Raw genomic sequence first — 25,783 nt, forward strand, 5'->3', positions numbered from 1 at the left:
ATATATGTACGGAGTGGAGTTTGCTACTGAAGAGAAACTTTGTGTTCCCAACAAGCTAGGTGAAGGACGGCTTTCACACACACTTATCTCTCAGAAATGAGCATGTGGAGAGAGGTCCGTTCATCTAGCAAAAAAGGAACGGGTTGCAGGAGAAACTTTTCTCTGGTTTCTCAGTCTGTTTCCTAGTGCCGGTTTGAAGTTCCTGCAGTTTTCACTGTAAAAACGAGTTGGAGATAGTACCTCCCCATATATATGTATGGAGTGGAATTTGTAACTGAAGAGAAACTTTGTGTTACCAACAAGCTAGGTGAAGGACGGCTTTCACAATCACTTATCTCTCAGAACTGAGCATGAGGAGAGGGCTTCGTTCATCTAGCACAAAGGGAACGGGTTGCAGGAGAAACTTTTCTCAGCTTTCTCAGTCTATTTCCTAGTGCCTGTTTGAAGTTCCTGCAGTTTTCACTGTAAAACCGAGTTGAAGCTAGTACCTCCCCATATATATGTATGGAGTGGAGTTTGCAACTGAAGAGAAACTTTGTGTTCCCAACAAGCTATGTGAAGGACGGCTTTCACACACACTTATCTCTCAGAACTGAGCATGTGGAGAGACGTTCGTTCATCTAGCACAAAGGGAACTGGTTGCAGGAGAAACTTTTACTCTGGTCTCTCAGTCTGTTTCCTAGTGCCGGTTTGAAGTTCCTGCAGTTTTCACTGTAAAACCGAGTTGGAGCTAGTACCTCCCCATATATATGTATGGAGTGGAGTTTGCAACTGAAGAGAAACTTTAGGTTCCCAACAAGCTAGGTGAAGAATGGCTTTCACACACACATATCTCTCAGAACTTAGCATGTGGAGGTACGTTCGTTCATCTAGCACAAATGGAACGTGTTGCAGGAGAAACTTTTACTCTGGTTTCTCAGTCTGTTTCCTAGTGCCGGTTTGAAGTTCCTGCAGTTTTCACTGTAAAACCGAGTTGGAGCTAGTACCTCCCCATATATATGTATGGAGTGGAGTTTGCAACTGAAGAGAAACTTTGTGTTCCCAACAAGCTAGGTGAAGGACGGCTTTCACAAACACTTATCTCTCAGAACTGAGCATGTGGAGAGAGTTTCGTTCATCTAGCACAAAGTGAACGGGTTGCAGGAGAAACTTTTACTCTGGTTTCTCAGTCTGTTTCCTAGTGCCGGTTTGAAGTTCCTGCAGTTTTCACTGTAAAACCGAGTTGGAGCTAGTACCTCCCCATATATATGTATGGAGTGGAGTTTGCAACTGAAGAGAAACTTTGTGTTCCCAACAAGCTAGCTGAAAGACGGCTTTAACACACACATATCTCTCAGAACTGAGCATGTGGAGAGAGGTTCGTTCATCTAGCACAAAAGGAACGGGTTGCAGGAGAAACTTTTACTCTGGTTTCTCAGTCTGTTTCCTAGTGCCGGTTTGAAGTTCCTGCAGTTTTCACTGTAAAACCGAGTTGGAGCTAGTACCACCCCATATATATGTATGGAGTGGAGTTTGCAACTGAAGAGAAACTTTGTGTTCCCAACAAGCTAGGTGAAGGACGGCTTTCACACACACTTATCTCTCAGAACTTAGCATGTGGAGAGACGTTCGTTCATCTAGCACAAAGGGAACGGGTTGCAGGAAAAACTTTTACTCTGGTCTCTCAGTCTATTTCCTAGTGCCGGTTTGAAGTTCCTGCAGTTTTCACTGTAAAACCGAGTTGGAGCTTGTACCTCCCCATATATATGTATGCAGTGGAGTTTGCAACTGAAGAGAAACTTTAGGTTCCCAACAAGCTAGGTGAAGTACGGCTTTCACACACACATATCTCTCAGAACTGAGCATGTGGAGGTACGTTCGTTCATCTAGCACAAAATAAACGGGTTGCAGGAGAAACTTTTATTCTGGTATCTCAGTCTGTTTCCTAGTGCCGGTTTGAAGTTCCTGCAGTTTTCACTGTAAAACCGAGTTGGAGCTAGAACCTCCCCATATATATGTATGGAGTGGAGTTTGCAACTTAAGAGAAACTCTGTGTTCCCAACAAGCTAGGTGAAGGACGGCTTTCACACACATATATATCTCAGAAATGAGCATGTGGAGAGACGTTCGTTCATCTAGCACAAAGGGAACGGGTTGCAGGGGAAACTTTTACTCTGGTTTCTCAGTCTGTTTCCTAGTGCCGGTTTGAAGTTCCTGCAGTTTTCACTGTAAAACCGAGTTGGAGCTAGAACCTCCCCATATATATGTATGGAGTGGAATTTGTAACTGAAGAGAAACTTTGTGTTCCCAACAAACTAGGTGAAGGACGGCTTTCACACACACATATTTCTCAGAACTGAGCATGTGGAGTGACGTTCGTTCATCTAGCACAAAGGAAACGGGTTGCAGGAGAAACTTTTCTCAGGTTTCTCAGTCTATTTCCTAGTGCCTGTTTGAAGTTCCTGCAGTTTTCAATGTAAAACCGAGTTGAAGCTAGTACCACCCCATATATATGTATGGACTGGAGTTTGCAACTGAAGAGAAACTTTGTGTTCCAAACAAGCTAGGTGAAGGACGGCTTTCACACACACTTATCTCTCAGAACTGAGCATGTGGAGAGACGTTCGTTCATCTAGCAAAAAGGGAACTGGTTGCAGGAGAAACTTTTACTCTGGTCTCTCAGTCTGTTTCCTAGTGCCGGTTTGAAGTTCCTGCAGTTTTCACTGTAAAACCGAGTTGGAGCTAGTACCTCCCCATATATATGTATGGAGTGGAGTTTGCAACTGAAGAGAAACTTTAGGTTCCCAACAAGCTAGGTGAAGGACGGCTTTCACACACACATATCTCTCAGAAATGAGCATGTGGATGTACGTTCGTTCATCTAGCACAAAAGGAACGTGTTGCAGGAGAAACTTTTACTCTGGTTTCTCAGTCTGTTTCCTAGTGCCGGTTTGAATTTCCTGCAGTTTTCACTGTAAAACCGAGTTGGAGCTAGTACCTCACCATATATATGTATGGAGTGGAATTTGCAACAGAAGAGAAACTTTGTGTTCCCAACAAGCTAGGTGAAGGACGGCTTTCAAAAACACTTATCTATCAGAACTGAGCATGTGGAGAGAGGTTCGTTCATCTAGCACAAAATGAACGGGTTGAAGCAGAAACTTTTACTCTGGTCTCTCAGTCTGTTTCCTAGTGCCGGTTTGAAGTTCCTGAAGTTTTCACTGTAAAACCGAGTTGGAGCTAGTACCTCCCCATATATATGTATGGAGTGGAGTTTGCAACTGAAGAGAAACTTTAGGTTCCCAACAAGCTAGGTGAAGGACGGCTTTCACACACACATATCTCTCAGAACTGAGCATGTGGAGGTACGTTCGTTCATCTAGCACAAAAGGAACGTGTTGCAGGAGAAACTTTTACTCTGGTTTCTCAGTCTGTTTCCTAGTGCCGGTTTGAATTTCCTGCAGTTTTCACTGTAAAACCGAGTTGGAGCTAGTACCTCACCATATATATGTATGGAGTGGAATTTGCAACTGAAGAGAAACTTTGTGTTCCCAACAAGCTAGGTGAAGGACGGCTTTCAAAAACACTTATATCTCAGAACTGAGCATGTGGAGAGAGGTTCGTTCATCTAGCAGAAAGTGAACGGGTTGCAGGAGAAACTTTTACTCTGGTTTCTCAGTCTGTTTCCTAGTGCCGGTTTGAAGTTCCTGCAGTTTTCACTGTAAAACCGAGTTGGAGCTAGTACCTCCCCATATATATGTATGGAGTGGAGTTTGCAACTGAAGAGAAACTTTGTGTTCCCAACAAGCTAGTTGAAAGACGGCTTTAACACACACATATCTCTCAGAACTGAGCATGTGGAGAGAGGTTCGTTCATCTAGCACAAAAGGAACGGGTTGGAGGAGAAAGTTTTACTCTGGTTTCTCAGTCTGTTTCCTAGTGCCGGTTTGAAGTTCCTGCAGTTTTCACTGTAAAACCGAGTTGGAGCTAGTACCTCCCCATATATATGTATGGAGTGGAGTTTGCAACTGAAGAGAAACTTTGTGTTCCCAACAAGCTAGCTGAAAGACGGCTTTAACACACACATATCTCTCAGAACTGAGCATGTGGAGAGAGGTTCGTTCATCTAGCAAAAAAGGAACGGGTTGGAGGAGAAACTTTTACTCTGGTTTCTCAGTCTGTTTCCTAGCGCCGGTTTGAAGTTCCTGCAGTTTTCACTGTAAAACCGAGTTGGAGCTAGTACCTCCCCATATATATGTATGGATTGGAGTTTGCAACTTAAAAGAAACTTTGTGTTCCCAACAAGCTAGGTGAAGGACGGCTTTCACACACACTTATCTCTCAGAACTGAGCATTTGGGGAGACGTTCTTTCATCTAGCACAAAAAGAACGGGTTGCAGGAGAAACTTTTACTCTGGTTTCTCAGTCTGTTTCCTAGTGCCGGTTTGAAGTTCCTGCAGTTTTCACTGTAAAACCGATTTGGAGCTAGTACCTCCCCATATATATGTATGGTGTGGAGTTTGCAACTGAAGAGAAACTCTGTGTTCCCAACAAGCTAGGTGAAGGACGGCTTTCAAACACATATATATCTCTGAACTGAGCATGTGGAGAGACGTTCGTTCATCTAGCACAAATGGAATGTGTTGCAGGGGAAACTTTTACTCTGGTTTCTCAGTCTGTTCCCTAGTGCCGGTTTGAATTTCCTGCAGTTTTCACTGTAAAACCGAGTTGTAGCTAGTACCACCCCATATATATGTATGGAGTGGAGTTTGCAACTGAAGAGAAACTTTGTGTTCCCAACAAGCTGGGTGAAGGAAGGCTTTCACACACACTTATCTCTCAGAACTGAGCATGTGGAGAGACGTTCGTTCATCTAGCACAAATGGAACGGGTTGGAGGAGAAACTTTTACTCTGGTCTCTCAGTCTGTTTCCTAGTGCCGGTTTGAAGTTCCTGCATTTTTCACTGTAAAACCGAGTTGGAGCTAGTACCTCCCCATATATATGTATGGAGTGGAGTTTGCAAATTAAGAGAAACTTTGTGTTCCCAAAATGCTAGGTGAAGGACGGCTTTCACACACACTTATCTCTCAGAACTGAGCATGTGGAGAGACGTTCGTTCATCTAGGACAAAGGGAACGGGTTGCAGGAGATACTTTTACTCTGGTTTCTCGGTCTGTTTCCTAGTGCCGGTTTGAAGTTCCTGCAGTTTTCACTGTAAAACCGAGTTGGAGCTAGTACCTCCCCATATATATGTATGGAGTGGAGTTTGCAACTGAAGAGAAACTATGTGTTCCCAACAAGCTATTTGAAGGACGACTTTCACACTCACTTATCTCTCAGAACTGAGCATGTGGAGAGACGTCCGTTCATCTAGCACAAAGGGAACGGGTTGCAGGACAAACATTTACTCTGGTTTCTCAGTCTGTTTCCTAGTGCCGGTTTGAAGTTCCTGCAGTTTTCACTGTAAAACCGAGTTGGAGCTAGTACCTCCCATATATATCTATGGAGTGGAGTTTGCAACTGAAGAGAAACTTTGTGTTCCCAACAAGCTAGGTGAAGGACGGCTTTCACACACACTTATCTCTCAGAACTGAGCATGTGGAGAGACGTTCGTTCATCTAGCACAAAGGGAACGGGTTGCAGGAGAAACTTTTACTCTGGTTTCTCAGTCTGTTTCCTAGTGCCGGTTTGATGTTCCTGCAGTTTTCACTGTAAATCCGAGTTGGAGCTAGTACCTACCCATATATATGTATGGAGTGGAATTTGCAACTGAAGAGAAACTTTGTGTTCCCAACAAGCTAGGTGAAGGACGGCTTTCACAAACACTTATCTCGAAGAACTGAGCATGTGGAGAGAGGTTCGTTCATCTAGCACAAAAGGAACGGGTTGTAGGAGAAACTTTTACTCTGATTTCTCAGTCTGTTTCCTAGTGCCGGTTTGAAGTTCCTGCAGTTTTCACTGTAAAACCGAGTTGGAGCTCGTACCTCCCCATATATATGTATGGAGTGGAGTTTGCAACTGAAGAGAAACTTTGTGTTCCCAACAAGCTAGGTGAAGGACGGCTTTCACACACACATATCTCTCAGAACTGAGCATGTGGGGAGACGTTCGTTCATCTAGCACAAAAGGAACGGTTTGCAGGAGAAACTTTTACTCTGGTTTCTCAGTCTGTTTCCTAGTGCCGGTTTGAAGTTCCTGCAGTTTTCACTGTAAAACCGAGTTGGAGCTAGTACCTCCCCATATATATGTATGCAGTGGAGTTTGCAACTGTAGAGAAACTCTGTTTTCCCAACAAGCTAGGTGAAGGACGGCTTTCACACCCATATATATCTCTGAACTGAGCATGTGGAGAGACGTTCATTCATCTAGCACAAAGGGAACGGGATGCAGGGGAAATTTTTACTCAGGTTTCTCAGTCTGTTTCCTAGTGCCGGTGTGAAGTACCTGCAGTTTTCACTGTAAAACCGAGTTGGAGCTAGTACCTCCCCATATATATGTATGAGTGGAGTTGGCAACTGAAAAGAAACTTTGTGTTCCAAACAAGCTAGTTGAAGAACTGCTTTAACACACACTTATCTCTCAGAACTGAGCATGTGGAGAGAGGTTCGTTCATGTAGCACAAATGAACGGGTTGCAGGTGAAACTTTTACTCTGGTTTCTCAGTCTGTTTCCTAGTGCCGGTTTGAAGTTCCTGCAGTTTTCACTGTAAAACCGAGTTGGAGCTTGTACCACCCCATATATATGTATGGAGTGGAATTTGCAACTGAAAAGAAACTTTGTGTTCCCTACAAGCTAGGTGAAGGACGGCTTTCACACACACTTATCTCTCAGAAATGAGCATGTGGAGAGAGGTTCGTTCATCTAGCACAAAAGGAACGGGTTGCAGGTGAAACTTTTACTCTGGTTTCTCATTCTGTTTCCTAGTGCCGGTTAGAATTTCCTGCAGTTTTCACTGTAAAACCGAGTTGGAGCTAGTACCTCCCCATATATATGTATGGAGTGGAGTTTGCAACTGAAGAGAAACTTTGTGTTCCCAACAAGCTAGGTGAAGGACTGCTTTCACAAACACTTATCTCTCAGAACTTAGCATGTGGAGAGAGGTTCGTTCATCGAGCAGAAAAGGAACGGGTTGCAGGAGAAACTTTTACTCTGGTTTCTCAGTCTGTTTCCTAGTGCCGGTTTGAAGTTCCTGCAGTTTTCACTGTAAAACCGAGTTGGAGCTAGTACCTCCCCATATATATGTATGGAGTGGAGTTTGCAACTGAAGAGAAACTTTGTGTTCCCAACAAGCTAGGTGAAGGACGGCTTTCACACACACATATCTCTCAGAACTGAGCATGTGGGGAGACGTTCGTTCATCTAGCACAAAAGGAACGGTTTGCAGGAGAAACTTTTACTCTGGTTTCTCAGTCTGTTTCCTAGTGCCGGGTTGAAGTTCCTGCAGTTTTCACTGTAAAACCGAGTTGGAGCTAGTACCTCCCCATATATATGTATGCAGTGGAGTTTGCAACTGTAGAGAAACTCTGTTTTCCCAACAAGCTAGGTGAAGGACGGCTTTCACACACATATATATCTCTGAACTGAGCATGTGGAGAGACGTTCATTCATCTAGCACAAAGGGAACGGGATGCAAGGGAAATTTTTACTCAGGTTTCTCAGTCTGTTTCCTAGTGCCGGTGTGAAGTACCTGCAGTTTTCACTGTAAAACCGAGTTGGAGCTAGTACCTCCCCATATATATGTATGAGTGGAGTTGGCAACTGAAAAGAAACTTTGTGTTCCAAACAAGCTAGTTGAAGAACTGCTTTAACACACACTTATCTCTCAGAACTGAGCATGTGGAGAGAGGTTCGTTCATGTAGCACAAATGAACGGGTTGCAGGTGAAACTTTTACTCTGGTTTCTCAGTCTGTTTCCTAGTGCCGGTTTGAAGTTCCTGCAGTTTTCACTGTAAAACCGAGTTGGAGCTTGTACCTCCCCATATATATGTATGGAGTGGAATTTGCAACTGAAGAGAAAATTTGTGTTCCCAACAAGCTAGGTGAAGGACGGCTTTCACACACACTTATCTCTCAGAAATGAGCATGTGGAGAGAGTTCGTTCATCTAGCACAAAAGGAACGGGTTGCAGGAGAAACTTTTACTCTGGATTCTCAGTCTGTTTCCTAGTGCCGGTTTGAAGTTCCTGCAGTTTTCACTGTAAAACCGAGTTGGAGCTTGTACCACCCCATATATATGTATGGAGTGGAATTTGCAACTGAAAAGAAACTTAGTGTTCCCAACAAGCTAGGTGAAGGACGGCTTTCACAAACACTTATCTCTCAGAACTGAGCATGTGGAGAGAGGTTCGTTCATCTAGCACAAAAGGAACGGGTTGCAGGAGAAACTTTTACTCTGGATTCTCAGTCTGTTTCCTAGTGCTGGTTTGAAGTTCCTGCAGTTTTCACAATAAAACCGAGTTGGAGCTAGTACCTCCCCATATATATGTATGGAGTGGAGTTTGCATCTGAAGAGAAACTTTGTGTTCCCAACAAGCTAGGTGAAGGACGGCTTTCACACACACTTATCTCTCAGAAATGAGCATGTGGAGAGAGGTTCGTTCATCTAGCACAAAAGGAACGGGTTACAGGAGAAACTTTTACTCTGGTTTCTCATTCTGTTTCCTAGTGCCGGTTAGAATTTCCTGCAGTTTTCACTGTAAAACCGAGTTGGAGCTAGTACTTCCCCATATATATGTATGGAGTGGAGTTTGCAACTGAAGAGAAACTTTGTGTTCCCAACAAGCTAGGTGAAGGACTGCTTTCACAAACACTTATCTCCCAGAACTTAGCATGTGGAGAGAGGTTCGTTCATCTAGCACAAAAGGAACGGGTTGCAGGAGAAACTTTTACTCTGGTTTCTCAGTCTGTTTCCTAGTGCCGGTTTGAAGTTCCTGCAGTTTTCACTGTAAAACCGAGTTGGAGCTAGTACCTCCCCATATATATGTATGGAGTGGAGTTTGCAACTGAAGAGAAACTTTGTGTTCCCAACAAGCTAGGTGAAGGACGGCTTTCACACACACATATCTCTCAGAACTGAGCATGTGGGGAGACGTTCGTTCATCTAGCACAAAAGGAACGGTTTGCAGGAGAAAATTTTACTCTGGTTTCTCAGTCTGTTTCCTAGTGCCGGGTTGACGTTCCTGCAGTTTTCACTGTAAAACCGAGTTGGAGCTAGTACCTCCCCATATATATGTATGGAGTGGAGTTTGCAACTGTAGAGAAGCTCTGTGTTCCCAACAAGCTAGGTGAAGGACGGCTTTCACACACATATATATCTCTGAACTGAGCATGTGGAGAGACGTTCGTTCATCTAGCACAAAGGGAACGGGTTGCAGGGGAAACTTTTACTCTGGTTTCTCAGTCTGTTCCCTAGTGCCGGTTTGAAGTTCCTGCAGTTTTCACTGTAAAACCGAGTTGGAGCTAGTACCTCCCCATATATATGTATGGTGTGGAGTTTGCAACAGAAGAGAAACTTTGTGTTCCCAACAAGCTAGTTGAAGGACGGCTTTCACACACACTTATCTCTCAGAACTGAGCATGAGGAGAGACGTTCGTTCATCTAGCTCAAAGGGAACGGTTTGCAGGACAAACTTTTACTCTGGTGTCTCAGTCTGTTTCCTAGTGCCGGTTTGAATTTCCTGCAGTTTTCACTGTAAAACCGAGTTGGAGCTAGTACCTCCCCATATATATGTATGGAGTGGAGTTTGCAACTGAAGAGAATCTTTGTGTTCCCATCCAGCTAGGTGAAGGACGGCTTTCACACACAATTATCTCTCAGAACTGAGCATGTGGAGAGACGTTCGTTCATCTAGCACAAAGGGAACGGGTTGCAGGAGAAACTTTTACTCTGGTTTCTCAGTCTGTTTCCTAGTGCCGGTTTGAAGTTCCTGCAGTTTTCACTGTAAAACCGAGTTGGAGATAGTACCTCCCCATATATATGTATGGAGTGGAGTTTGCAACTGAAGAGAAACTTTGTGTTCCCAACAAGCTAGTTGAAGAACGGCTTTCACACACACTTATCTCTCAGAACTGAGCATGTGGAGAGAGGTTCGTTCATGTAGCACAAATGAACGGGTTGCAGGAGAAACGTTTTCTCTGGTTTCTCAGTCTGTTTCCTAGTGCCGGTTTGAAGTTCCTGCAGTTTTCAGTGTAAAACCGAGTTGGAGCTAGTACCTCCCCATATCTTTGTATGGAGTGGAGTTTGCAACTGAAAAGAAACTTTGTGTTCCCAACAAGCTAGGTGAAGGAAGGCTTTCACACACACTTATCTCTAAAAATTGAGCATGTGGAGAGACCCTCGTTCATGTAGCACAAAGGGAACGGTTTGTAGGAAAAACTCTTACTCTGGTTTCTCAGTCTACTTCCTAGTGCCGGTTTGAAGTTCCTGCAGTTTTCACTGTAAAACAGAGTTGGAGCTAGTACCCCCCATATATATGTATGGAGTGGAGTTTGCAACTGAAAAGAAACTTTGTGTTCCCAACAAGCTAGGTGAATGACGGCTTTCACACACACTTATCTCTCAGAACTGAGCATGTGGAGAGACGTTCGTTCATTTTGCACATAAGGAACGGGTTGCAGGAGAAACTTTTACTCTGGTTTCTCAGTCTGTTTCCTAGTGCCGGTTTGAAGTTCCTGCAGTTTTCACTGTAAAACCGAGTTGGAGCTAGTACCTCCCCAAATATATGTATGGAGTGGAGTTTGCAACTGAATAGAAACTTTGTGTTCCCAACAAGCTAGTTGAAGAACGGCTTTCACACACACTTATCTCTCAGAACTGAGCATGTGGAGAGAGGTTCGTTCATGTAGCACAAATGAACGGGTTGCAGATGAAACTTTTACTCTGGATTCTCAGTCTGTTTCCTAGTGCCCGTTTGAAGTTCCTGCAGTTTTCACTGTAAAACCGAGTTGGAGCTAGTACCTCCCCATATATATGTATGGAGTGGAGTTTGCAACTGAAGAGAAACTTTGTGTTCCCAACAAGCTAGGTGAAGGACGGCTTTCACACACACTTATCTTTCAGAACTGAGCATGTGGAGAGACGTTCGTTCATCTAGCACAAAGGGAACGGGTTGCAGGAGAAACTTTTACTCTGGTTTCTCAGTCTGTTTCCTAGTGCCGGTTTGAAGTTCCTGCAGTTTTCACTGTAAAACCGAGTTGGAGCTAGTACCTCCCGATATATATGTATGGAGTGGAGTTTGCAACTGAAGAGAATCTTTGTGTTCCCATCCAGCTAGGTGAAGGACGGCTTTCACACACAATTATCTCTCAGAACTGAGCATGTGGAGGGACGTTCGTTCATCTAGCACAAAGGGAACGGGTTGCAGGAGAAACTTTTACTCTGGTGTCTCAGTCTGTTTCCTAGTGCCGGTTTGAAGTTCCTGCAGTTTTCACTGTAAAACAGTGTTGGAGATAGTACCTCCCCATATAAATGTATGGAGTGGAGTTTGCAACTGAAGAGAAACTTTGTGTTCCCAACAAGCTAGTTGAAGAAAGGCTTTCACACACACTTATCTCTCAGAACTGAGCATGTGGAGAGAGGTTCGTTCATGTAGCACAAATGAACGGGTTGCAGGAGAAACTTTTACTCTGGTTTCTCAGTCTGTTTCCTAGTGCCGGTTTGAAATTCCTGCAGTTTTCACTGTAAAACCGAGTTGGAGCTAGTACATCCCCATATAAATGTATGGAGTGGAGTTTGCAACTGAAAAAAAACTTTGTGTTCCCAACAAGCTAGGTGAAGGTCGGCTTTCACACACACTTATCTCTCAGAACTGAGCATGTGGAGAGACGTTCGTTCATCTAGCACAAAGGAAACGGTTTGCAGGGGAAACTTTTCTCAGGTATCTCAGTCTGTTTCCTAGTGCCGGTATGAAGTTCTTGCAGTTTTCACTGTAAAACAGAGTTGGAGCTAGTACCTCCCCATATATATGTATGGAGTGGAGTTTGCAACTGAAAAGAAACTTTGTGTTCCCAACAAGCTAGGTGAAGGAAGGCTTTCACACACAATTATCTCTAAAAATTGAGCATGTGGAGAGAGGTTCGTTCATGTAGCACAAAGGGAACGGTTTGTAGGAAAAACTCTTACTCTGGTTTCTCAGTCTACTTCCTAGTGCCGGTTTGAAGTTCCTGCAGTTTTCACTGTAAAAACGAGTTGGAGCTGGTACCTCCCCATATATATGTATGGAGTGGAGTATGCAAGTGAAGAGAAACTTTGTGTTCCCAACAAGCTAGGTGAAGGACGGATTTCACACACACTTATCTCTCAGAACTGAGCATGTGGAGAGAGGTTCGTTCATGTAGCACAAATGGAACGGTGTGCAGGAGAAAATTTTACTCTGGTTTCTCAGTCTGTTTCCTAGTGCCGGTTTGAAGTTCCTGCAGTTTTCACTGTAAAACCGAGTTGGAGCTAGTACCTCCCCATATATATGTATGGAGTGGAGTTTGCAACTGAAAAGAAACTATGTGTTCCCAACAAGCTAGGTGAAGGACGGCTTTCACACACACTTATCTCTCAGAACTGAGCATGTGGAGAGAGGTTCGTTCATGTAGCACAAGTGAACGGGTTGCAGGAGAAACTTTTACTCTGCTTTCTCAGTCTGTTTCCTAGTGCCGGTTTGAAGTTCCTGCAGTTTTCACTGTAAAACCGAGTTGGAGCTAGTACCTCCCCATATAAATGTATGGAGTGGAGTTTGCAACTGAAAAGAAACTTTGTGTTCCCAACAAGATAGGTGAAGGACGGCTTTCACACACACTTATCTCTCAGAACTGAGCATGTGGAGAGACGTTCGTTCATCTAGACAAAGGGAACGGATTGCAGGAGAAACTTTTTCTCTGGTTTCTCAGTCTGTTTCCTAGTGCCGGTTTGAAATTCCTGCAGTTTTCACTGTAAAACCGAGTTGGAGCTGGTACCTCCCCATATATATGTATGGAGTGGAATTTTCAACCGAAGAGAAACTTTGTGTTCCCAACAAGCTAGGTGAAGGACAGCTTTCACACAAATTTTTCTCTCAGAACTGAGCATGTGGAGAGACGTTCGTTCATCTAGCACAAAGGGAACGGGTTGCAGGAGAAACTTTTACTCTGGTTTCTCAGTCTGTTTCCTAGTGCCGGTTTGAAGTTCCTGCAGTTTTCACTGTAAACCGAATTGGAGCTAGTACCTCCCCATATATATGTATGGAGTGGAGTTTGCAACTGAAAAGAAACTTTGTGTTCCCAACAAGCTAGGTGAAGGAAGGCTTTCACACACACTTATCTCTCAGAACTGAGCATGTGGAGAGACGCTCGTTCATTAGCACAAAGGGAACGGTTTGTAGGAAAAACTCTTACTCTGGTTTCTCAGTCTATTTCCTAGTGCCGGTTTGAAGTTCCTGCAGTTTTCACTGTAAAACCGAGTTGGAGCTAGTACCTCCCCATATATATTTATGGAGTGGAGTTTGCAACTGAAGAGAAACTTTGTGTTACCAACAAGCTAGGTGAAGGACGGCTTTCACACACACTTATTTCTCAGTACTGAGCATGTGGAGAGACGTTCGTTCATCTAGCACAAAAGGAACGGGTTGCAGGAGAAACTTTTACTCTGGTTTCTCTGTCTGTTTCCTAGTGCCGGTTTGAAGTTCCTGCAGTTTTCACTGTAAAACCGAGTTGGAGCTAGTACCTCCCCATATATATGTATGGAGTGGAGTTTGCAACTGAAGAGAAACTTTGTGTTCCCAACAAGCTATGTGAAGGACGGCTTTCACACACACTTTTCTCTCATAACTGAGCATGTGTAGAGACGTTCGTTCATCTAGCACAAAGGGAACGGGATGCAAGGGAAATTTTTACTCAGGTTTCTCAGTCTGTTTCCTAGTGCCGGTGTGAAGTACCTGCAGTTTTCACTGTAAAACCGAGTTGGAGCTAGTACCTCCCCATATATATGTATGAGTGGAGTTGGCAACTGAAAAGAAACTTTGTGTTCCAAACAAGCTAGTTGAAGAACTGCTTTAACACACACTTATCTCTCAGAACTGAGCATGTGGAGAGAGGTTCGTTCATGTAGCACAAATGAACGGGATGCAGGTGAAACTTTTACTCTGGTTTCTCAGTCTGTTTCCTAGTGCCGGTTTGAAGTTCCTGCAGTTTTCACTGTAAAACCGAGTTGGAGCTTGTACCTCCCCATATATATGTATGGAGTGGAATTTGCAACTGAAGAGAAAATTTGTGTTCCCAACAAGCTAGGTGAAGGACGGCTTTCACACACACTTATCTCTCAGAAATGAGCATGTGGAGAGAGTTCGTTCATCTAGCACAAAAGGAACGGGTTGCAGGAGAAACTTTTACTCTGGATTCTCAGTCTGTTTCCTAGTGCCGGTTTGAAGTTCCTGCAGTTTTCACTGTAAAACCGAGTTGGAGCTTGTACCACCCCATATATATGTATGGAGTGGAATTTGCAACTGAAAAGAAACTTAGTGTTCCCAACAAGCTAGGTGAAGGACGGCTTTCACAAACACTTATCTCTCAGAACTGAGCATGTGGAGAGAGGTTCGTTCATCTAGCACAAAAGGAACGGGTTGCAGGAGAAACTTTTACTCTGGTTTCTCAGTCTGTTTCCTAGTGCCGGTTTGAAGTTCCTGCAGTTTTCACAATAAAACCGAGTTGGAGCTAGTACCTCCCCATATATATGTATGGAGTGGAGTTTGCATCTGAAGAGAAACTTTGTGTTCCCAACAAGCTAGGTGAAGGACGGCTTTCACACACACTTATCTCTCAGAAATGAGCATGTGGAGAGAGGTTCGTTCATCTAGCACAAAAGGAACGGGTTACAGGAGAAACTTTTACTCTGGTTTCTCATTCTGTTTCCTAGTGCCGGTTAGAATTTCCTGCAGTTTTCACTGTAAAACCGAGTTGGAGCTAGTACCTCCCCATATATATGTATGGAGTGGAGTTTGCAACTGAAGAGAAACTTTGTGTTCCCAACAAGCTAGGTGAAGGGCTGCTTTCACAAACACTTATCTCCCAGAACTTAGCATGTGGAGAGAGGTTCGTTCATCTAGCACAAAAGGAACGGGTTGCAGGAGAAACTTTTACTCTGGTTTCTCAGTCTGTTTCCTAGTGCCGGTGTGAAGTACCTGCAGTTTTCACTGTAAAACCGAGTTGGAGCTAGTACCTCCCCATATATATGTATGAGTGGAGATGGCAACTGAAAAGAAACTTTGTGTTCCAAACAAGCTAGTTGAAGAACTGCTTTAACACACACTTATCTCTCAGAACTGAGCATGTGGAGAGAGGTTCGTTCATGTAGCACAAATGAACGGGATGCAGGTGAAACTTTTACTCTGGTTTCTCAGTCTGTTTCCTAGTGCCGGTTTGAAGTTCCTGCAGTTTTCACTGTAAAACCGAGTTGGAGCTTGTACCTCCCCATATATATGTATGGAGTGGAATTTGCAACTGAAGAGAAAATTTGTGTTCCCAACAAGCTAGGTGAAGGACGGCTTTCACACACACTTATCTCTCAGAAATGAGCATGTGGAGAGAGTTCGTTCATCTAGCACAAAAGGAACGGGTTGCAGGAGAAACTTTTACTCTGGATTCTCAGTCTGTTTCCTAGTGCCGGTTTGAAGTTCCTGCAGTTTTCACTGTAAAACCGAGTTGGAGCTTGTACCACCCCATATATATGTATGGAGTGGAATTTGCAACTGAAAAGAAACTTAGTGTTCCCAACAAGCTAGGTGAAGGACGGCTTTCACAAACACTTATCTCTCAGAACTGAGCATGTGGAGAGAGGTTCGTTCATCTAGCACAAAAGGAACGGGTTGCAGGAGAAACTTTTACTCTGGTTTCTCAGTCTGTTTCCTAGTGCCGGTGTGAAGTACCTGCAGTTTTCACTGTAAAACCGAGTTGGAGCTAGTACCTCCCCATATATATGTATGAGTGGAGTTGGCAACTGAAAAGAAACTTTGTGTTCCAAACAAGCTAGTTGAAGAACTGCTTTAACACACACTTATCTCTCAGAACTGAGCATGTGGAGAGAGGTTCGTTCATGTAGCACAAATGAACGGGATGCAGGTGAAACTTTTACTCTGGTTTCTCAGTCTGTTTCCTAGTGCCGGTTTGAAGTTCCTGCAGTTTTCACTGTAAAACCGAGTTGGAGCTTGTACCTCCCCATATATATGTATGGAGTGGAATTTGCAACTGAAGAGAAAATTTGTGTTCCCAACAAGCTAGGTGAAGGACGGCTTTCACACACACTTATCTCTCAGAAATGAGCATGTGGAGAGAGTTCGTTCATCTAGCACAAAAGGAACGGGTTGCAGGAGAAACTTTTACTCTGGATTCTCAGTCTGTTTCCTAGTGCCGGTTTTAAGTTCCTGCAGTTTTCACTGTAAAACCGAGTTGGAGCTTGTACCACCCCATATATATGTATGGAGTGGAATTTGCAACTGAAAAGAAACTTAGTGTTCCCAACAAGCTAGGTGAAGGACGGCTTTCACAAACACTTATCTCTCAGAACTGAGCATGTGGAGAGAGGTTCGTTCATCTAGCACAAAAGGAACGGGTTGCAGGAGAAACTTTTACTCTGGTTTCTCAGTCTGTTTCCTAGTGCCGGTTTGAAGTTCCTGCAGTTTTCACAATAAAACCGAGTTGGAGCTAGTACCTCCCCATATATATGTATGGAGTGGAGTTTGCATCTAAAGAGAAACTTTGTGTTCCCAACAAGCTAGGTGAAGGACGGCTTTCACACACACTTATCTCTCAGAAATGAGCATGTGGAGAGAGGTTCGTTCATCTAGCACAAAAGGAACGGGTTACAGGAGAAACTTTTACTCTGGTTTCTCATTCTGTTTCCTAGTGCCGGTTAGAATTTCCTGCAGTTTTCACTGTAAAACCGAGTTGGAGCTAGTACCTCCCCATATATATGTATGGAGTGGAGTTTGCAACTGAAGAGAAACTTTGTGTTCCCAACAAGCTAGGTGAAGGACTGCTTTCACAAACACTTATCTCCCAGAACTTAGCATGTGGAGAGAGGTTCGTTCATCTAGCACAAAAGGAACGGGTTGCAGGAGAAACTTTTACTCTGGTTTCTCAGTCTGTTTCCTAGTGCCGGTTTGAAGTTCCTGCAGTTTTCACTGTAAAACCGAGTTGGAGCTAGTACCTCCCCATATATATGTATGGAGTGGAGTTTGCAACTGAAGAGAAACTTTGTGTTCCCAACAAGCTAGGTGAAGGACGGCTTTCACACACACATATCTCTCAGAACTGAGCATGTGGGGAGACGTTCGTTCATCTAGCACAAAAGGAACGGTTTGCAGGAGAAAATTTTACTCTGGTTTCTCAGTCTGTTTCCTAGTGCCGGGTTGACGTTCCTGCAGTTTTCACTGTAAAACCGAGTTGGAGCTAGTACCTCCCCATATATATGTATGGAGTGGAGTTTGCAACTGTAGAGAAGCTCTGTGTTCCCAACAAGCTAGGTGAAGGACGGCTTTCACACACATATATATCTCTGAACTGAGCATGTGGAGAGACGTTCGTTCATCTAGCACAAAGGGAACGGGTTGCAGGGGAAACTTTTACTCTGGTTTCTCAGTCTGTTCCCTAGTGCCGGTTTGAAGTTCCTGCAGTTTTCACTGTAAAACCGAGTTGGAGCTAGTACCTCCCCATATATATGTATGGTGTGGAGTTTGCAACAGAAGAGAAACTTTGTGTTCCCAACAAGCTAGTTGAAGGACGGCTTTCACACACACTTATCTCTCAGAACTGAGCATGAGGAGAGACGTTCGTTCATCTAGCTCAAAGGGAACGGTTTGCAGGACAAACTTTTACTCTGGTGTCTCAGTCTGTTTCCTAGTGCCGGTTTGAATTTCCTGCAGTTTTCACTGTAAAACCGAGTTGGAGCTAGTACCTCCCCATATATATGTATGGAGTGGAGTTTGCAACTGAAGAGAATCTTTGTGTTCCCATCCAGCTAGGTGAAGGACGGCTTTCACACACAATTATCTCTCAGAACTGAGCATGTGGAGAGACGTTCGTTCATCTAGCACAAAGGGAACGGGTTGCAGGAGAAACTTTTACTCTGGTTTCTCAGTCTGTTTCCTAGTGCCGGTTTGAAGTTCCTGCAGTTTTCACTGTAAAACCGAGTTGGAGATAGTACCTCCCCATATATATGTATGGAGTGGAGTTTGCAACTGAAGAGAAACTTTGTGTTCCCAACAAGCTAGATGAAGAACGACTTTCACACACACTTATCTCTCAGAACTGAGCATGTGGAGAGAGGTTCGTTCATGTAGCACAAATGAACGGGTTGCAGGAGAAACTTTTTCTCTGGTTTCTCAGTCTGTTTCCTAGTGCCGGTTTGAAGTTCCTGCAGTTTTCAGTGTAAAACCGAGTTGGAGCTAGTACCTCCCCATATCTTTGTATGGAGTGGAGTTTGCAACTGAAAAGAAACTTTGTGTTCCCAACAAGCTAGGTGAAGGAAGGCTTTCACACACACTTATCTCTAAAAATTGAGCATGTGGAGAGACCCTCGTTCATGTAGCACAAAGGGAACGGTTTGTAGGAAAAACTCTTACTCTGGTTTCTCAGTCTACTTCCTAGTGCCGGTTTGAAGTTCCTGCAGTTTTCACTGTAAAACAGAGTTGGAGCTAGTACCCCCCATATATATGTATGGAGTGGAGTTTGCAACTGAAAAGAAACTTTGTGTTCCCAACAAGCTAGGTGAATGACGGCTTTCACACACACTTATCTCTCAGAACTGAGCATGTGGAGAGACGTTCGTTCATTTTGCACATAAGGAACGGTTTGCAGGAGAAACTTTTACTCTGGTTTCTCAGTCTGTTTCCTAGTGCCGGTTTGAAGTTCCTGCAGTTTTCACTGTAAAACCGAGTTGGAGCTAGTACCTCCCCAAATATATGTATGGAGTGGAGTTTGCAACTGAATAGAAACTTTGTGTTCCCAACAAGCTAGTTGAAGAACGGCTTTCACACACACTTATCTCTCAGAACTGAGCATGTGGAGGGAGGTTCGTTCATGTAGCACAAATGAACGGGTTGCAGATGAAACTTTTACTCTGGATTCTCAGTCTGTTTCCTAGTGCCCGTTTGAAGTTCCTGCAGTTTTCACTGTAAAACCGAGTTGGAGCTAGTACCTCCCCATATATATGTATGGAGTGGAGTTTGCAACTGAAGAGAAACTTTGTGTTCCCAACCAGCTAGGTGAAGGACGGCTTTCACACACACTTATCTTTCAGAACTGAGCATGTGGAGAGACGTTCGTTCATCTAGCACAAAGGGAACGGGTTGCAGGAGAAATTTTACTCTGGTTTCTCAGTCTGTTTCCTAGTGCCGGTTTGAAGTTCCTGCAGTTTTCACTGTAAAACCGAGTTGGAGCTAGTACCTCCCGATATATATGTATGGAGTGGAGTTTGCAACTGAAGAGAATCTTTGTGTTCCCATCCAGCTAGGTGAAGGACGGCTTTCACACACAATTATCTCTCAGAACTGAGCATGTGGAGGGACGTTCGTTCATCTAGCACAAAGGGAACGGGTTGCAGGAGAAACTTTTACTCTGGTGTCTCAGTCTGTTTCCTAGTGCCGGTTTGAAGTTCCTGCAGTTTTCACTGTAAAACAGTGTTGGAGATAGTACCTCCCCATATAAATGTATGGAGTGGAGTTTGCAACTGAAGAGAAACTTTGTGTTCCCAACAAGCTAGTTGAAGAACGGCTTTCACACACACTTATCTCTCAGAACTGAGCATGTGGAGAGAGGTTCGTTCATGTAGCACAAATGAACGGGTTGCAGGAGAAACTTTTACTCTGGTTTCTCAGTCTGTTTCCTAGTGCCGGTTTGAAATTCCTGCAGTTTTCACTGTAAAACCGAGTTGGAGCTAGTACATCCCCATATAAATGTATGGAGTGGAGTTTGCAACTGAAAAAAAACTTTGTGTTCCCAACAAGCTAGGTGAAGGTGGGCTTTCACACACACTTATCTCTCAGAACTGAGCATGTGGAGAGACGTTCGTTCATCTAGCACAAAGGAAACGGTTTGCAGGGGAAACTTTTCTCAGGTATCTCAGTCTGTTTCCTAGTGCCGGTATGAAGTTCTTGCAGTTTTCACTGTAAAACCGAGTTGGAGCTAGTACCTCCCCATATATATGTATGGAGTGGAGTTTGCAACTGAAAAGAAACTTTGTGTTCCCAACAAGCTAGGTGAAGGAAGGCTTTCACACACAATTATCTCTAAAAATTGAGCATGTGGAGAGAGGTTCTTTCATGTAGCACAAAGGGAACGGTTTGTAGGAAAAACTCTTACTCTGGTTTCTCAGTCTACTTCCTAGTGCCGGTTTGAAGTTCCTGCAGTTTTCACTGTAAAAACGAGTTGGAGCTGGTACCTCCCCATATATATGTATGGAGTGGAGTATGCAAGTGAAGAGAAACTTTGTGTTCCCAACAAGCTAGGTGAAGGACGGATTTCACACACACTTATCTCTCAGAACTGAGCATGTGGAGAGAGGTTCGTTCATCTAGCACAAATGGAACGGTGTGCAGGAGAAAATTTTACTCTGGTTTCTCAGTCTGTTTCCTAGTGCCGGTTTGAAGTTCCTGCAGTTTTCACTGTAAAACCGAGTTGGAGCTAGTACCTCCCCATATATATGTATGGAGTGGAGTTTGCAACTGAAAAGAAACTATGTGTTCCCAACAAGCTAGGTGAAGGACGGCTTTCACACACACTTATCTCTCAGAACTGAGCATGTGGAGAGAGGTTCGTTCATGTAGCACAAGTGAACGGGTTGCAGGAGAAACTTTTACTCTGCTTTCTCAGTCTGTTTCCTAGTGCCGGTTTGAAGTTCCTGCAGTTTTCACTGTAAAACCGAGTTGGAGCTAGTACCTCCCCATATAAATGTATGGAGTGGAGTTTGCAACTGAAAAGAAACTTTGTGTTCCCAACAAGATAGGTGAAGGACGGCTTTCACACACACTTATCTCTCAGAACTGAGCATGTGGAGAGACGTTCGTTCATCTAGACAAAGGGAACGGATTGCAGGAGAAACTTTTTCTCTGGTTTCTCAGTCTGTTTCCTAGTGCCGGTTTGAAATTCCTGCAGTTTTCACTGTAAAACCGAGTTGGAGCTGGTACCTCCCCATATATATGTATGGAGTGGAATTTTCAACCGAAAAGAAACTTTGTGTTCCCAACAAGCTAGGTGAAGGACAGCTTTCACACAAATTTTTCTCTCAGAACTGAGCATGTGGAGAGACGTTCGTTCATCTAGCACAAAGGGAACGGGTTGCAGGAGAAACTTTTACTCTGGTTTCTCAGTCTGTTTCCTAGTGCCGGTTTGAAGTTCCTGCAGTTTTCACTGTAAACCGAATTGGAGCTAGTACCTCCCCATATATATGTATGGAGTGGAGTTTGCAACTGAAAAGAAACTTTGTGTTCCCAACAAGCTAGGTGAAGGAAGGCTTTCACACACACTTATCTCTCAGAACTGAGCATGTGGAGAGACGCTCGTTCATGTAGCACAAAGGGAACGGTTTGTAGGAAAAACTCTTACTCTGGATTCTCAGTCTATTTCCTAGTGCCGGTTTGAAGTTCCTGCAGTTTTCACTGTAAAACCGAGTTGGAGCTAGTACCTCCCCATATATATTTATGGAGTGGAGTTTGCAACTGAAGAGAAACTTTGTGTTACCAACAAGCTAGGTGAAGGACGGCTTTCACACACACTTATTTCTCAGTACTGAGCATGTGGAGAGACGTTCGTTCATCTAGCACAAAAGGAACGGGTTGCAGGAGAAACTTTTACTCTGGTTTCTCTGTCTGTTTCCTAGTGCCGGTTTGAAGTTCCTGCAGTTTTCACTGTAAAACCGAGTTGGAGCTAGTACCTCCCCATATATATGTATGGAGTGGAGTTTGCAACTGAAGAGAAACTTTGTGTTCCCAACAAGCTATGTGAAGGACGGCTTTCACACACACTTTTCTCTCATAACTGAGCATGTGTAGAGACGTTCGTTCATCTAGCACAATGGGAACGGTTTGCAGGAAAAACTTTTACTCTGGTTTCTCAGTCTGTTTCCTAGTGCCGGTGTGAAGTACCTGCAGTTTTCACTGTAAAACCGAGTTGGAGCTAGTACCTCCCCATATATATGTATGAGTGGAGTTGGCAACTGAAAAGAAACTTTGTGTTCCAAACAAGCTAGTTGAAGAACTGCTTTAACACACACTTATCTCTCAGAACTGAGCATGTGGAGAGAGGTTCGTTCATGTAGCACAAATGAACGGGATGCAGGTGAAACTTTTACTCTGGTTTCTCAGTCTGTTTCCTAGTGCCGGTTTGAAGTTCCTGCAGTTTTCACTGTAAAACCGAGTTGGAGCTTGTACCTCCCCATATATATGTATGGAGTGGAATTTGCAACTGAAGAGAAAATTTGTGTTCCCAACAAGCTAGGTGAAGGACGGCTTTCACACACACTTATCTCTCAGAAATGAGCATGTGGAGAGAGTTCGTTCATCTAGCACAAAAGGAACGGGTTGCAGGAGAAACTTTTACTCTGGATTCTCAGTCTGTTTCCTAGTGCCGGTTTTAAGTTCCTGCAGTTTTCACTGTAAAACCGAGTTGGAGCTTGTACCACCCCATATATATGTATGGAGTGGAATTTGCAACTGAAAAGAAACTTAGTGTTCCCAACAAGCTAGGTGAAGGACGGCTTTCACAAACACTTATCTCTCAGAACTGAGCATGTGGAGAGAGGTTCGTTCATCTAGCACAAAAGGAACGGGTTGCAGGAGAAACTTTTACTCTGGTTTCTCAGTCTGTTTCCTAGTGCCGGTTTGAAGTTCCTGCAGTTTTCACAATAAAACCGAGTTGGAGCTAGTACCTCCCCATATATATGTATGGAGTGGAGTTTGCATCTAAAGAGAAACTTTGTGTTCCCAACAAGCTAGGTGAAGGACGGCTTTCACACACACTTATCTCTCAGAAATGAGCATGTGGAGAGAGGTTCGTTCATCTAGCACAAAAGGAACGGGTTACAGGAGAAACTTTTACTCTGGTTTCTCATTCTGTTTCCTAGTGCCGGTTAGAATTTCCTGCAGTTTTCACTGTAAAACCGAGTTGGAGCTAGTACCTCCCCATATATATGTATGGAGTGGAGTTTGCAACTGAAGAGAAACTTTGTGTTCCCAACAAGCTAGGTGAAGGACTGCTTTCACAAACACTTATCTCCCAGAACTTAGCATGTGGAGAGAGGTTCGTTCATCTAGCACAAAAGGAACGGGTTGCAGGAGAAACTTTTACTCTGGTTTCTCAGTCTGTTTCCTAGTGCCGGTTTGAAGTTCCTGCAGTTTTCACTGTAAAACCGAGTTGGAGCTAGTACCTCCCCATATATATGTATGGAGTGGAGTTTGCAACTGAAGAGAAACTTTGTGTTCCCAACAAGCTAGGTGAAGGACGGCTTTCACACACACATATCTCTCAGAACTGAGCATGTGGGGAGACGTTCGTTCATCTAGCACAAAAGGAACGGTTTGCAGGAGAAAATTTTACTCTGGTTTCTCAGTCTGTTTCCTAGTGCCGGGTTGACGTTCCTGCAGTTTTCACTGTAAAACCGAGTTGGAGCTAGTACCTCCCCATATATATGTATGGAGTGGAGTTTGCAACTGTAGAGAAGCTCTGTGTTCCCAACAAGCTAGGTGAAGGACGGCTTTCACACACATATATATCTCTGAACTGAGCATGTGGAGAGACGTTCGTTCATCTAGCACAAAGGGAACGGGTTGCAGGGGAAACTTTTACTCTGGTTTCTCAGTCTGTTCCCTAGTGCCGGTTTGAAGTTCCTGCAGTTTTCACTGTAAAACCGAGTTGGAGCTAGTACCTCCCCATATATATGTATGGTGTGGAGTTTGCAACAGAAGAGAAACTTTGTGTTCCCAACAAGCTAGTTGAAGGACGGCTTTCACACACACTTATCTCTCAGAACTGAGCATGAGGAGAGACGTTCGTTCATCTAGCTCAAAGGGAACGGTTTGCAGGACAAACTTTTACTCTGGTGTCTCAGTCTGTTTCCTAGTGCCGGTTTGAATTTCCTGCAGTTTTCACTGTAAAACCGAGTTGGAGCTAGTACCTCCCCATATATATGTATGGAGTGGAGTTTGCAACTGAAGAGAATCTTTGTGTTCCCATCCAGCTAGGTGAAGGACGGCTTTCACACACAATTATCTCTCAGAACTGAGCATGTGGAGAGACGTTCGTTCATCTAGCACAAAGGGAACGGGTTGCAGGAGAAACTTTTACTCTGGTTTCTCAGTCTGTTTCCTAGTGCCGGTTTGAAGTTCCTGCAGTTTTCACTGTAAAACCGAGTTGGAGATAGTACCTCCCCATATATATGTATGGAGTGGAGTTTGCAACTGAAGAGAAACTTTGTGTTCCCAACAAGCTAGATGAAGAACGACTTTCACACACACTTATCTCTCAGAACTGAGCATGTGGAGAGAGGTTCGTTCATGTAGCACAAATGAACGGGTTGCAGGAGAAACTTTTTCTCTGGTTTCTCAGTCTGTTTCCTAGTGCCGGTTTGAAGTTCCTGCAGTTTTCAGTGTAAAACCGAGTTGGAGCTAGTACCTCCCCATATCTTTGTATGGAGTGGAGTTTGCAACTGAAAAGAAACTTTGTGTTCCCAACAAGCTAGGTGAAGGAAGGCTTTCACACACACTTATCTCTAAAAATTGAGCATGTGGAGAGACCCTCGTTCATGTAGCACAAAGGGAACGGTTTGTAGGAAAAACTCTTACTCTGGTTTCTCAGTCTACTTCCTAGTGCCGGTTTGAAGTTCCTGCAGTTTTCACTGTAAAACAGAGTTGGAGCTAGTACCCCCCATATATATGTATGGAGTGGAGTTTGCAACTGAAAAGAAACTTTGTGTTCCCAACAAGCTAGGTGAATGACGGCTTTCACACACACTTATCTCTCAGAACTGAGCATGTGGAGAGACGTTCGTTCATTTTGCACATAAGGAACGGTTTGCAGGAGAAACTTTTACTCTGGTTTCTCAGTCTGTTTCCTAGTGCCGGTTTGAAGTTCCTGCAGTTTTCACTGTAAAACCGAGTTGGAGCTAGTACCTCCCCAAATATATGTATGGAGTGGAGTTTGCAACTGAATAGAAACTTTGTGTTCCCAACAAGCTAGTTGAAGAACGGCTTTCACACACAATTATCTCTAAAAATTGAGCATGTGGAGAGAGGTTCTTTCATGTAGCACAAAGGGAACGGTTTGTAGGAAAAACTCTTACTCTGGTTTCTCAGTCTACTTCCTAGTGCCGGTTTGAAGTTCCTGCAGTTTTCACTGTAAAAACGAGTTGGAGCTGGTACCTCCCCATATATATGTATGGAGTGGAGTATGCAAGTGAAGAGAAACTTTGTGTTCCCAACAAGCTAGGTGAAGGACGGATTTCACACACACTTATCTCTCAGAACTGAGCATGTGGAGAGAGGTTCGTTCATCTAGCACAAATGGAACGGTGTGCAGGAGAAAATTTTACTCTGGTTTCTCAGTCTGTTTCCTAGTGCCGGTTTGAAGTTCCTGCAGTTTTCACTGTAAAACCGAGTTGGAGCTAGTACCTCCCCATATATATGTATGGAGTGGAGTTTGCAACTGAAAAGAAACTATGTGTTCCCAACAAGCTAGGTGAAGGACGGCTTTCACACACACTTATCTCTCAGAACTGAGCATGTGGAGAGAGGTTCGTTCATGTAGCACAAGTGAACGGGTTGCAGGAGAAACTTTTACTCTGCTTTCTCAGTCT

Source organism: Camelus bactrianus, unplaced genomic scaffold (genome assembly GCF_048773025.1).
Source record: "Camelus bactrianus isolate YW-2024 breed Bactrian camel unplaced genomic scaffold, ASM4877302v1 HiC_scaffold_44, whole genome shotgun sequence".
NCBI lineage: Eukaryota > Metazoa > Chordata > Mammalia > Artiodactyla > Camelidae > Camelus > Camelus bactrianus.